We start from the raw sequence: 13,019 nt of genomic DNA, 5'->3' as shown, positions 1-13,019 counted from the left end.
AGAGGCTAGTAAGCATCTTGAGGTACAGCACCATCAGTTAAGATGACTTCTGCACATTTGCATCCTTGACTTAATGTTTGTTCTCTCTGTTTGAAAAGTATTACGATCTGATGAATATATCTATATATATATATATATATATATATATCTATGAATATACCTCCACCATGAAAGATTAAACTATATCAGTCTTTTATACTGTAAACCTTTGGTAGTTAGTGTTAAGAGAGTTTCATCAGCCTTGAACTGTCTGCCTCTCTCTATAGTTTTCGAGGGTGTTGGGCCTCTCACAGTTTGTGAGACGGTGAAACCAAGCAGTCATAGGATGGGTAGATGTCAGATCTTCGTGTGGGAACCTCAGACATCAAAATCCCAGATACCCCACTCTAATCTCCAGCAAAACATTTTGTTTTTCCTCTTTCTCTCTCTTTGGTCCCTCGCTTTCTTTCCCTCCACCCATTTAGGGCTTTAATTTTTATTCATGGGGTGTGAAGGGGTTGAGACAGGGGTGTGGGGACAGGATCGGGATGGAAGGGGATAACTTCTTGAGCTGGGTCCAGGGCTCAGACCAGCGCTGCTGACAATGGCCCCAGTGTTGTGCTGGGTGTTGTGAGCAGGCCGTTTGGACATTCTTCCCCTGTCAGTGGAAGCAGATTTGGGAGGTAGCGCTGCCCGGGATTACCATCTCATTAATAGCAGCCATGACTTTTGTTCAAAGAACGACTTGTGTAATGTTGCCGTGTGGATGATGGGTAATCCGCTGAAGCTGCAGCTGTAGAAGACACTGGACACACACACACACACTCACACACACACATACACACACACACACACTGTGACTATACAATGTGACACCTTTTATGAAAGAGGCATTGAAAACATACATAGAATTACAGATGTCGATATTGACAGGCGAACTGACCATCAACCGCAAACCAACCTAAAAATGAATTTTAATATCAAAACTGCATTAAATGAAAGCATAAGGCAGCTTAATTAGGGAAAGACAGTAACCAGTTAGTCTTTTCAGACCTACAAACCACATTATTAATATAAAGCAAAACATTTTTGAAGTAGCATTTTGTATATAACCCTTTTTAAAGAACATGACAGTACTTGATTAAAGTATTAATCAAGTGATGATTAATACAGCAAGAGGTGGATATAAGGAAAAAAATAGTATACAAAAAGCATAAAGATAATATCTCATAAAGAATGTTCAATATGTACCATATATATAGTAAACAATTTTGTTAAAAAAATGCATACTTTTATTCAGCCACCATGCATTAAATTGATTAAAAGTGATAAAGATTAATACAATAAAGATTTCAATGAAAAAAAAAAAAAAAAAAAATATATATATATATATATATATATATATATATATATATATATATATATATATATAATTTAATACTGTATGTTATTTAATAATATATTATTTTAATACTGTAAATGCTGTTCTTTTAAACTTAATATTCATAAAAATACTGATAACAGTTCCAACTAAAATAAGCAGCAGCACAACTATTTTACAATGATTTCTGCTAAAGAAAAAACAGCTTTTCCATCGCAGGAATAAATTATAGTTCACGATTGAAAATATTATTTTAACTTGTAATAATATTTAACAATATAACAGTATTATTTTTAATGGAATGAATGCAGCCTTGGTGAGCATTAAGGGGATTTTTAAAATGGCCTAAATAAAAAAGAAAAACCTTACAAACTCAACATTTGCAATATTATTGAATATATTGGATTTGTTTTTATATTTTGGTTGTTCTCTTGTTGCTGTTCAACCTGGTCTCACAGAATTCCGTGAAATGTCCACGGGTCCTTAACTCAAAATCCGTGAAGCCATCACGGAATTGCCCCAAATTCCGTGACCCGGCCACGGATATTTCTCCAACGCAAGTCAATGACACTGACCTCCCGTGATCCACACACGGATACCCGTTTCAATGACGGAGTACAGAACTCGCTGAACGGACGTGCTTTCTCATTTGGAAACGCAACATTTGACGTATTTGTTTCTTTTCCAATATCAAATGCCATAATGACATTAACCAGACAGCTGTTGTAGTTATTGCATTGTCCTTTCATCATAAAAATTACGTTTGTTTCAGTTACAAAAGTCCTGTGATGGCACGGACCTCCACAACCTGACCTCACTCACTTGTTTAGGAACTTACAAGCTTTTCGTCGACACTGTTGCAATGGAATGTAATTAACTTGGCATTTTTTCTCGTCCTGTCATCATAAAATCCAGTTTGATGGCGTTTTACACACATTTTGGCTATAGTCAGAACTAAAATCTGTGATAGGAGCACGGAGTGAGTCTGTGCTTAGATCACGGATAACTCTAACGCAAGTCAATGACACTCATCTTCCGTGGTCCGTACACGGATCGTTTCAGTGATGGAGTACAGACCTCACTCAATGGACGTGCTATCTCATCTGGAAACGCAACATTTGAAGTATTTATTTTTTTCAACACCAAATACCATGACCAACCTGACTGTTATTGTAACTATTGCATTGTCCTGCCATCATACAGATTCACTTTGATTCTGTTAGCCTAACTAAAATCTGTGATACGAGCACGGAGTGAGTCTGTGCTGAGATCACGGATAACTCTAACGCAAGTCAATGACACTCATCTTCCGTGGTCCACACACGGAAACCCAGTCTCACGGCAGTTCGTGATTTTGTCACGTAATTTAATCTATTTATTCGTGGCAGGCACACGTTTATTTCCTTATTTTCATGATTGCAGCACGTTTTTTTTAAACTAATGCATTTCAACTGGAGGCATCTTTCGTGCATCAGCACAATATTTTCTGATTAATTATTATTATTATTATTAAATTTTTCACAGGACAACAGAAGAAACTCACTGAAACTTGAAAAAAAATCGGAGCTTAACTTACTGTACAAAACTGAGCAACATACTGTATTGCTGGTGACAAAAACACATTAAAACTTTTTTAGCTGTAAAATGCGCAATGGTTCTTTTTTTTTACTTTTCATTGATTTTTATTTTTTTCATAGGCCTAGATTTAATTTTGTTTTATTACAGAATTCAATATCAAGGCCTTGACACATAACTGTAACACATTTTCACATTAAGAAACAATTTAGTTTAAATAAAAAGAACAAAAAATATCTAAAAATAAATAAATTATTTATTAGCGATAGGCCTACAGATTTATTTTTTTTATTTATTTTTTATTTTTTTACTTTAGACTCTAAAGTTAAAAGTTTTTATTAAGGCTATTGTAAAGGCTTCTTAAAATGATGTCGCTGATGAGCCTCTGATCGCTGTCAGATTCTGTGATATGAATGTCCGCTAATGGGTTTAGAATGAGCCCCGCTCGGCCCGTGTTCTGGCTTACTGTAATATTTCACCTGTAATAAGACCGAAATAATATAATTAAAATAAAGAAACATGATAATATGATAACATCTAAATAAATGTTGATAGATTTAGCGTTATAGTTTTAAAAAATATTAATAAACAGCAAATCAACACAGAAATACCTAAATAATAATAATACATAATTAATAAACAGCGCCGCCCCTCCCACTACGCGCATCACGCGCTGTGCGTCAACCCCAAAGCGTCAAAAACGCGTCACTGACATGAGATGTTTATCGCTTTGAAATCACGTTCAAGAAGTCTCATTCAGCACACATCGCGATACTTTCCATCAGTTTGCAAGAGCCGCAGGTTGGGTGAGTTATACAGTCTATGGTGAGTAGTAGTAAATATGCTCTTTTAATGCCTGTCCTAAAACGTATTCTGTCTTCTTTATTAATCAGATGAGCGCCTTATGTTTACTCTCTGTATTACATCGGTCATCCGAGGCTGTCTTTGAGTTGCATTGTGTTTAACTAAATGAACACAGCTGCTAACTGGTTAAACTCTATCGGTCACGTGACGTGACGTGACGTGCCACAGACCTGGGATCCGTTTTATATTAATTTCAGGTTCAAAGATGTAAGTTGTATTTGTAGTAAAATCATGGTAACCATGACACCTACAAAAGTAGGTAAAACCCAGTAAACAAGACATTTACCATGTTTTTTTTTTTGTTTTTGTTTTTTACCACAGTAACTGTAGCTTTACTGTAGTATAGTAATGGCACATTAATCACCAAATTAACTATAGTTGTACCACTGTAATGGTAGTGTTTTAATGTGCTTTTATATGACTTATTTCACAGTAATCACATTTACTGTACCATGCTTGTAATACCTTTTTAATGTAAAAAAAAAAAAAAAAAATTCCCATCTTGCAGTTCAATTCATATTTGTTTATATCTTAAATATTTTGCTCACAGATCACTATTAACATTCTGTATATAATTCTGTTTTATTTTCTTTCCCCTTGTATTAATTTTTTAGCTGAAAAGACGTAAAGTAAGCAGTCACCCCAGTGGTGTTTGTGGAGAGGTATTCCTTCAGAAATGGAGAAGACAGAAAGCTGCAGAGGCAGGTTGGTCTGTGATAGTTTGTCCCTTTTATCAAACATTCCTGTTGTTATCATTTGCACAGCATTTTGTTGTTTCTTAAACTGTTGTACGGTCCAAATACCCACACTTGCCATCTTTGCACATTTCCTTTATTTGGCCCAAGTGAGCATGAAGATCACAATGTGTGTCGATCTTAACATGACAAAGTTCGTTTCAACTTTGTATTTTAAAAGAAACTTCTAAATGTCTTTTCAATAGTCCCTAATAATACATTTTAATGCGCTTTTCTAGAACCCAAAGCGCTAAAATTAGCGCCCTATTAACCCTATTAAAGATGACAATTTATTTTGTGGTGCTTCTAATTAAGTGATAAAAAGAAGTTACAAATGATGTACAAAATAAATATACTTTTCTGTGCACCAAGAAAACATGCAACACTTTGTTTTACTACTAAATTAGTCTCAATTTCTAATTATTATAATTAATATTTCACAAACATTGGAAAGTTGCCTGACCTCCTGTGAGATCTCTGCAAAAAGTCTCACATTAATTCCAAAACATGATGCATGATGGGATACACTAAGCGTTGTATAGCGCTCCGGAGCAGTATTGGAGAGGTTTAGTGTGTGTTAAGGACACCGTGCTTTGGCATTATTAAGACCGGGGACAGTCTCATAGTCACGTACACACACTCTCAAGTGAATAAGACCTCAAGTGTGGGTAACTGGAAAGGGGAAAAGTCTTTAAAATGATCCCTAAATACAGTCGCACGTCAAAGTCTTAATAATTCACTAATGCTTTCATGGTCTAAAAAATAATGTATGTAAGTAATGTATAAGTTAAAGTGTATATAGTAATGTATAAGTTGCATGTAATGAAATAATATTTCCTTTCTTTCTGTCTTACAGGATTGTTTGCAGATAATGCTGTTCTTCTTTTCAGAAGTTTTTGGGGAGCCAACCCTCACAAACCTTCCTAAAAACTAAAAGAGCTATTACTGAGTCTCAGCGACTCTTGCCACGATCAGCTCTTCCCAGGTACATTTGTTTACTCATCAAATGCTCTGGTCTGAATCTTACTTTAAATTAACTTAATTATATGTTTAATGAGAAATATTGCTCATTGCACACAGAGTAAGATTATCTTGTTTCACAGAAGAGAAGGAAGACCAAGGAAATGATTTGCTCAGGATGAGAAATGAAGATGGTCATCTTGTGCTCAAGCAAACAGAAGTCCTCTGGTATGTGTGTGTTAAGCAATGCTGTGTTACAGGACTTTATGATGATCTCTCACAGGACTGGTCATGTCAGCCGTAATTATTCTTTCCAATGTTTTTATATTTATTTTATTTTATTTGATACAGCTATAATAATTATAGCATGTTAGCAAAGTTTGACTGGAACATTTTTAATCTAAAGTTTAAAAAAAAACACCACCTGTTATTCTTAAAAGCATACAAGTGTCATAAAAGTGGTTTAATTGATATAAACACCAATTGACATTATCTCACTGTTTTGTGAATGTTGTGTTATAAATTGTGAATTGATAGTTGATTGGTTTGAGCAAAGCCTTACACTGCACAGACTAAAACACATTTGTGAGAGAAGTCATTAGCTCTGGAGAAAGACTCTAGAGGAAGAAAACACATTTACTGCAACAAAAGATGAATTCTAGAGTCTCTGAGAAGTACACATGCTAATGGAGTCTCATGGGCAAGTCCTTTGCCTCTGTAACTTTTTCTAAATTCTTGCATAATGAAATTGTTTATTGCAGTATTTTAACAATTTTACTTTGTACAGATGATCTCATCAACCAAATGAGGGGTTTTGACCAAGTGATGCTCTTGAAAGGAGTGAAAGAAGAGGATGTGGTAAATTGTCTTCAGAGAAAAAGCTTCTCAAAAGATCTTAAAACAGCTTGAAGAATGGTAAGTGTATAGTACTACAAGGGTCATAGTTACTCATAAGATGAGCTCTATGTCCATTAAACAACTTCATCTGGATTGTTTGTTTCACTTTGACCAGGTCTGGGATCTTAGGACTGGGAGATCTCACTTGCACCCAGTTAACCTCCATAGAGAACATTTATCAGAAGCGCTGTCTGGGTAGGGCAAGAAACATCATCAAGGATGCCTCTCACCCTAACCATGGACTTTTCACCCTCCTTCCATCCGGCAGGCGTTACAGGAGCCTACGCTCTCGAACTAGTACCTGCTCTTTTACTGCACTGGTCACAGTACTTTACATACATGTATTGCACTACTCATATTTTGCACAGACTGCACATGGTTAAATCCATTACACTATAAACTGTCTAAAGCTGTTACTGTACAAGCACAGTAAACTATTTCTACAATAAATATAATTGCACTACTATTATTTTGCATATAATAAAAAAGTTAAACTATACTTTTGCACACTCATTCAACTGTATTTATTCCACTGTTCTCAAGTTCCTGCTATTCATAATGTATATATAATTCTTCTTTGCTCTGTTCATAATGTACATACAATCCCTACATTAAATTCATATTTATATTCTGTATATACTCTGATCAATATTGTATATAGCAACTCCACTGTAAATTCTGTATATCATAGCTTTACTTACTCTGCACTTTTATGTATATAAAACACTATATTCTTGCACTTCTGGTTAGATGCTAACTGCATTTCATTAGCTCTGTACTTGTACTCTGCATAATGACAATAAAGTTGAATCTAATCTAATCTAATCTAATCTTCTGGCTGAGAACAAGCTACACCACATCAGTGTTGGATATCAACCACAAACTGTTTCCAGACACGACAGAAGATCACGATGAAACCAGTTTAGATGTGATGATGGGAATCATTATTTTCTGAAACAGTATCCAATGTCTTATATGTATCACATGATCTGTATCACAGTTGACTGAATGGGACTGTGACTTTTAAGGACATTTCATCACTCATCTGTATTTTTGATGATGAATAATTATTTTCCTTGAATCTTATTTGTCTTGATGCTACTTTATCATCTTTATAGTCTATGCTTCAATAAAATGAATATGATGAATATTGTGTTCTGAAGATTCTTGGTAAATACATAATTTTACTAGGTAGGCTCATATGTGTTTATTTTAGACTTGGAAAAACTACATAATCATTATTGGGATTATTTTTTACTTAAGACATAAAAATATTTGATCAGATTAATGACATCTGGGACATCAGTACACCAGAAAGTTATTATTGTTTATATTTAGTAACAAATGCCAATTGTTTTGTGAAAGAAAGGGAGTTACGAGATTAATTATTTTGCATTACAAGATGGTGCCATGGGCTTTATAGTTACAAACACTTGAGGGATAACTGAGAATGTAGCAGGAATGATCAACGTGGATCTTGTACTGCATTAAAACCAAGAGCACACACATTACCGATGTCCAGCACATGAGGAGCAAGAGACAGGGGTGAGAGGACATTTTTACACTGATTTTTGCTAATTAGTTATTAGTAATATATATATATATATATATATATATATATATATATATATATATGAATGAATTTGTCCTTGTGTAATAGTGAAGTATCACAATGTGTATACATTGTCCTTGATTACTGCTTAACAGTGGGGAATAGATAATGGCATGTTGTTGCAGGTTCATCCATTATATTTATTGATGTTTACTTCAAAAATCAAATAAATAATCTATTATTTTTATTATCAAAACATTTCTTTATAATTTTTCCATGTTTCATCAGATGGCTTCACAATGTCCTGTCAAAAGGTATAATAGCAATGATGTAAGAATTAGAAAACAGAGGACTGTGAAAACTGTCAGATATAAATGTGACTCAGCTCAGTTTGTTGTCCATGATGAGGAGAATACATATATGTAGGTTTTACTGCCCTTCTACCCCCAGGGGCCCAGTAGCACCCCCCGGAAGAGCCAAAAACTGTACATTTCAAAAGGCTGTAAATCAGAGTCCAATTAACATATCAAAGCGAAAATCAGCATGATTACTACTTATGCTATGCTGATAAAATAATGTTGGGCACAGTTTTCAGAAATGAATGGAAAGGTGGCATAAAGGCATTTTACATATTGCATACTCTAAAATACTAAATTTCACCATGCCTCTCAAATATATCATAGTGGTTTACACAGTGAACATATTTATATGTCTAGTTTACCATTCAATATATTATTTATTTCATTTCGTTAATAAAACTTTTTAAACTACATTACCCATAAGCCTCCATCGTTCTATCTATGGAAAGGGAATACTAGGCGCTGTTTTTTGTAGTTCATTGAAGTTATTCTTAGGGTTAGTGTTAGGATCTCGGTAAAAAGGTGATTTTTCTCAACATAGAAACACCCAATGTTGACTTAATATATTTACTAATGTGATAATAGCAGCAAAACATACTTTTGTAACATGATCCGCTGTTTAATATGGGTTAAAAGATAATCCAACCACAGACAGTCCTGCGATGACAAGGGACATTCACAGCCAATGACATCAAAGCTGAGCAGCGTCATCACACTTCCTTAACCATTTATTGTCATTCATGAACGCTGTTTTCCGTTTTTCGGCTAAAGGGATAGATTGGTTAACAATAAATTAAATTAGCCACCTATTAGATAGTGTTTTATTAACGTCTACACCTTCTTCCAACAATAATGCAAATACAGAAATTATTGTTATTCAGCTTGACAGCAATTTAGCAATATCGATGTGTACATGTGTGTGTACAACACGTGATGTGAACTGCACAGTCACAGTTGTATCTTATATAACCAATAGATTCATTTCATTCAATTTAAAAGATAAATTTTTTCCTGACCAAAGACAAGAGCATTTACTAATAAAAAGTAAAGAGTGAAATTATTAAGTTATTAAATTATTTAAATTTGTTTCTGTGATTTGCCTTGCTTTACCAATTAATCTCTAGGAATAAAAACTGAAATAAAGCATAATGAACATACATAATTTTGTAAGAGTTTTCCAGTATTTATAGATATGTCAAACTCATTTAAAGACAAAGTGCGCATATTACTGCACTGTCACCAAGCTCGTTTTTAAAGAATAAAACTATGAAGAAAAAAAAGGCAGTTATGTTGTAAACGTTAACATTTTTCAGTGTGCAAATTCTTTTATTAAAAAACAAAACATTATAAATATGGTATATATCTTTCAGAGAACACCGTAAAACTATACATTTTCTTAAAAGATTCTATTGACCAAAAAGTGATACAACACTTAATGTTTCAAACTCACAAAATAACATCATGAAGACATGCATGTCAAGTGTGCAATATCATCTATAAAACTCAATCAGCAGAGCATCACGTAAACACTGATTGTCCGAACAATGGAAGAAAGATAAAGTGTTCAGGAAAACAAACACCTGCTACATAAAAATGCAGAAATATAACTTTAACAATAACATCATTCACTTCATGACTGGAACTAGGGGATTGCTGTGCATGAATATGTCCTTTACTAAAACTCCTGATGAGAACTGAAGCTTTTTTATGATAAAAGCACCAGAAGTAAAGTTTACTGTATGAAGCTTGACAAAGAGAACACAATGCTTTATCAATATTATAAATGCTATTTTTTAACTATTGTTGTCATCACTGGTTCTGTATACAGTACAGTATATGGGTTGCTGGAAGGTCACAATGTATTCATTATAAGGTTAATTAAAACAAAGTTACATCTTCTGCAGAAATCAAACCACTGCAAAGTCTTGAGTCACTGATCCAGGAACCATTTCTCTCTGTGTGTGTGTGTGTGGGTGGGGGGGGGGGGGGGTTAAAGAGGTGAGTCCTTGTGCATGACGGAGAACTACAGTGTTATCTGGAAACAATCCTGTAAGACAGAAAGGATAGAAATATTATTGTAATTAAATGCAACATTACTGTGTTTTTTTTAGACCATGAAAGCATAATCTGCAAAGATGCTGTAATAATTAAATGTTAAATGCATCCATTATTAAAAGCAAGTCATTAATAGCAATATCTAGTCATGGAGATCACGTATAGTGGGAACATGAACTGATGGGGCTTATTTGAAGTAATTTAATGAGAAGCCAATGAACAATATAAACTTTCTGACTGTGTGGGGGCAACTGATTTTCCAATATTGTGATAGTGTCAGATGAGATTGTCCAGGGGCTTGTACAATATCATACAAGTGTTAAATTGAATTAGTGAATTATTAAGACTTTGACGTGCGACTGTATTTAGGGATCATTTTAAAGACTTTTCCCCTTTCCAGATACCCACACTTGAGGTCTTATTCACTTGAGAGTGTGTGTACGTGACTATGAGACTGTCCCCGGTCTTAATAATGCCAAAGCACGGTGTCCTTAACACACACTAAACCTCTCCAATACTGCTCCGGAGCGCTATACAACGCTTAGTGTATCCCATCATGCATCATGTTTTGGAATTAATGTGAGACTTTTTGCAGAGATCTCACAGGAGGTCACGCAACTTTCCAATGTTTGTGAAATATTAATTATAATAATTAGAAATTGAGACTAATTTAGTAGTAAAACAAAGTGTTGCATGTTTTCTTGGTGCACAGAAAAGTATATTTATTTTGTACATCATTTGTAACTTCTTTTTATCACTTAATTAGAAGCACCACAAAATAAATTGTCATCTTTAATTAATAGGGCTAATTTTAGCGCTTTAAAAAGCGCATTAAAATGTATTATTAGGAATTGAAAAGACATTTAGAAGTTTCTTTTAAATACAAAGTTGAAACGAACTTTGTCATGTTAAGATCGACACACATTGTGATCTTCATGCTCACTTGGGCCAAATAAAGGAAATGTGCAAAGATGGCAAGTGTGGGTATTTGGACCGTACAACAGTTTAAGAAACAACAAAATGCTGTGCAAATGATAACAACAGGAATGTTTGATAAAAGGGACAAACTATCACAGACCAACCTGCCTCTGCAGCTTTCTGTCTTCTCCATTTCTGAAGGAATACCTCTCCACAAACACCACTGGGGTGACTGCTTACTTTACGTCTTTTCAGCTAAAAAATTAATACAAGGGGAAAGAAAATAAAACAGAATTATATACAGAATGTTAATAGTGATCTGTGAGCAAAATATTTAAGATATAAACAAATATGAATTGAACTGCAAGATGGGAAAAATGTTTTTTTTTTTTTTTTACATTAAAAAGGTATTACAAGCATGGTACAGTAAATGTGATTACTGTGAAATAAGTCATATAAAAGCACATTAAAACACTACCATTACAGTGGTACAACTATAGTTAATTTGGTGATTAATGTGCTATTACTATACTACAGTAAAGCTACAGTTACTGTGGTAAAAAAAAAAAAAAACATGGTAAATGTCTTGTTTACTGGGTTTTACCTACTTTTGTAGGTGTCATGGTTACCATGATTTTACTACAAATACAACTTACATCTTTGAACCTGAAATGAATATAAAACGGATCCCAGGTCTGTGCACGTCACGTCACGTCGTCACGTGACCGATAGAGTTTAACCAGTTAGCAGCTGTGTTCATTTAGTTAAACACAATGAAACTCAAAGACAGCCTCGGATGACCGATGTAATACAGAGAGTAAACATAAGGCGCTCATCTGATTAATAAAGAAGACAGAATACGTTTTAGGACAGGCATTAAAAGAGCATATTTACTACTACTCCATAGACTGTATAACTCACCAACCTGCGGCTCTTGCAAACTGATGGAAAGTATCGCGATGTGTGCTGAATGAGACTTCTTGAACGTGATTTCAAAGCGATAATCTCATGTCAGTGACGCTAGAGGCGCTTGACCACGCTTCAGTTTTTGACGCTTTGGGGTTGACGCACAGCGCGTGATGCGCGTAGTGGGAGGGGCGGCGCTGTTTATTAATTATGTATTATTATTATTTAGGTCTTTCTGTGTTGATTTGCTGTTTATTAATATTTTTAAAACTATAACGCTAAATCTATCAACATTTATTTAGATGTTATCATGTATTCATTCATTTCTTTATTTTAATTATATTTTTCGGTCTTATTACAGGTGAAATATTACAGTAAGCCAGAACACGGGCCGAGCGGGGCTCATTCTAAACCCATTAGCGGACATTCATATCACAGAATCTGACAGCGAGAGGCTCATCAGCGACATCATTTTTAAGAAGCCTTTACAATAGCCTTAATAAAAACTTTTAACTTTAGAGTCTAAAGTAAAAATAATATAAATAAATAAAAATAAATCTGTAGGCCTATCGCTAATAATATTTATTTATTTTTAGATATTTCTTGTTCTTTTTATTTAAACTAAATTGTTTCTTAATGTGAAAATGTGTTACAGTTATGTGTCAAGGACTTGATATTGAATTCTGTAATTAAAAAAATTAATCTAGGCCTATGAAAAAATAAAAATCAATGAAAAGTAAAAAAAGATTGCGCATTTTACAGCTAAAAAAGTTTTAATGTGTTTTTGTCACCAGCATACAGTATGTTGCTCAGTTTTTGTACAGTAAGTTAAGCTCCGA

At 34.2% G+C, this 13,019-nt stretch overlaps 1 pseudogene; it reads right to left on the bottom strand.

Annotated features, from left to right (window-relative positions):
- Positions 1–563: 563 nt before the first annotated feature.
- The window catches only part of LOC113108350 (transmembrane protein 144-like), a 16,466-nt pseudogene continuing 4,010 nt past the window's right edge, over positions 564–13,019 (bottom strand).

The sequence above is a fragment of the Carassius auratus genome, chromosome 1, assembly GCF_003368295.1.
Source record: "Carassius auratus strain Wakin chromosome 1, ASM336829v1, whole genome shotgun sequence".
Classification (NCBI taxonomy): domain Eukaryota; kingdom Metazoa; phylum Chordata; class Actinopteri; order Cypriniformes; family Cyprinidae; genus Carassius; species Carassius auratus.
Note: the sequence above shows the minus strand (reverse complement) of the source record. Positions and strands in the feature narration are given on the sequence as shown.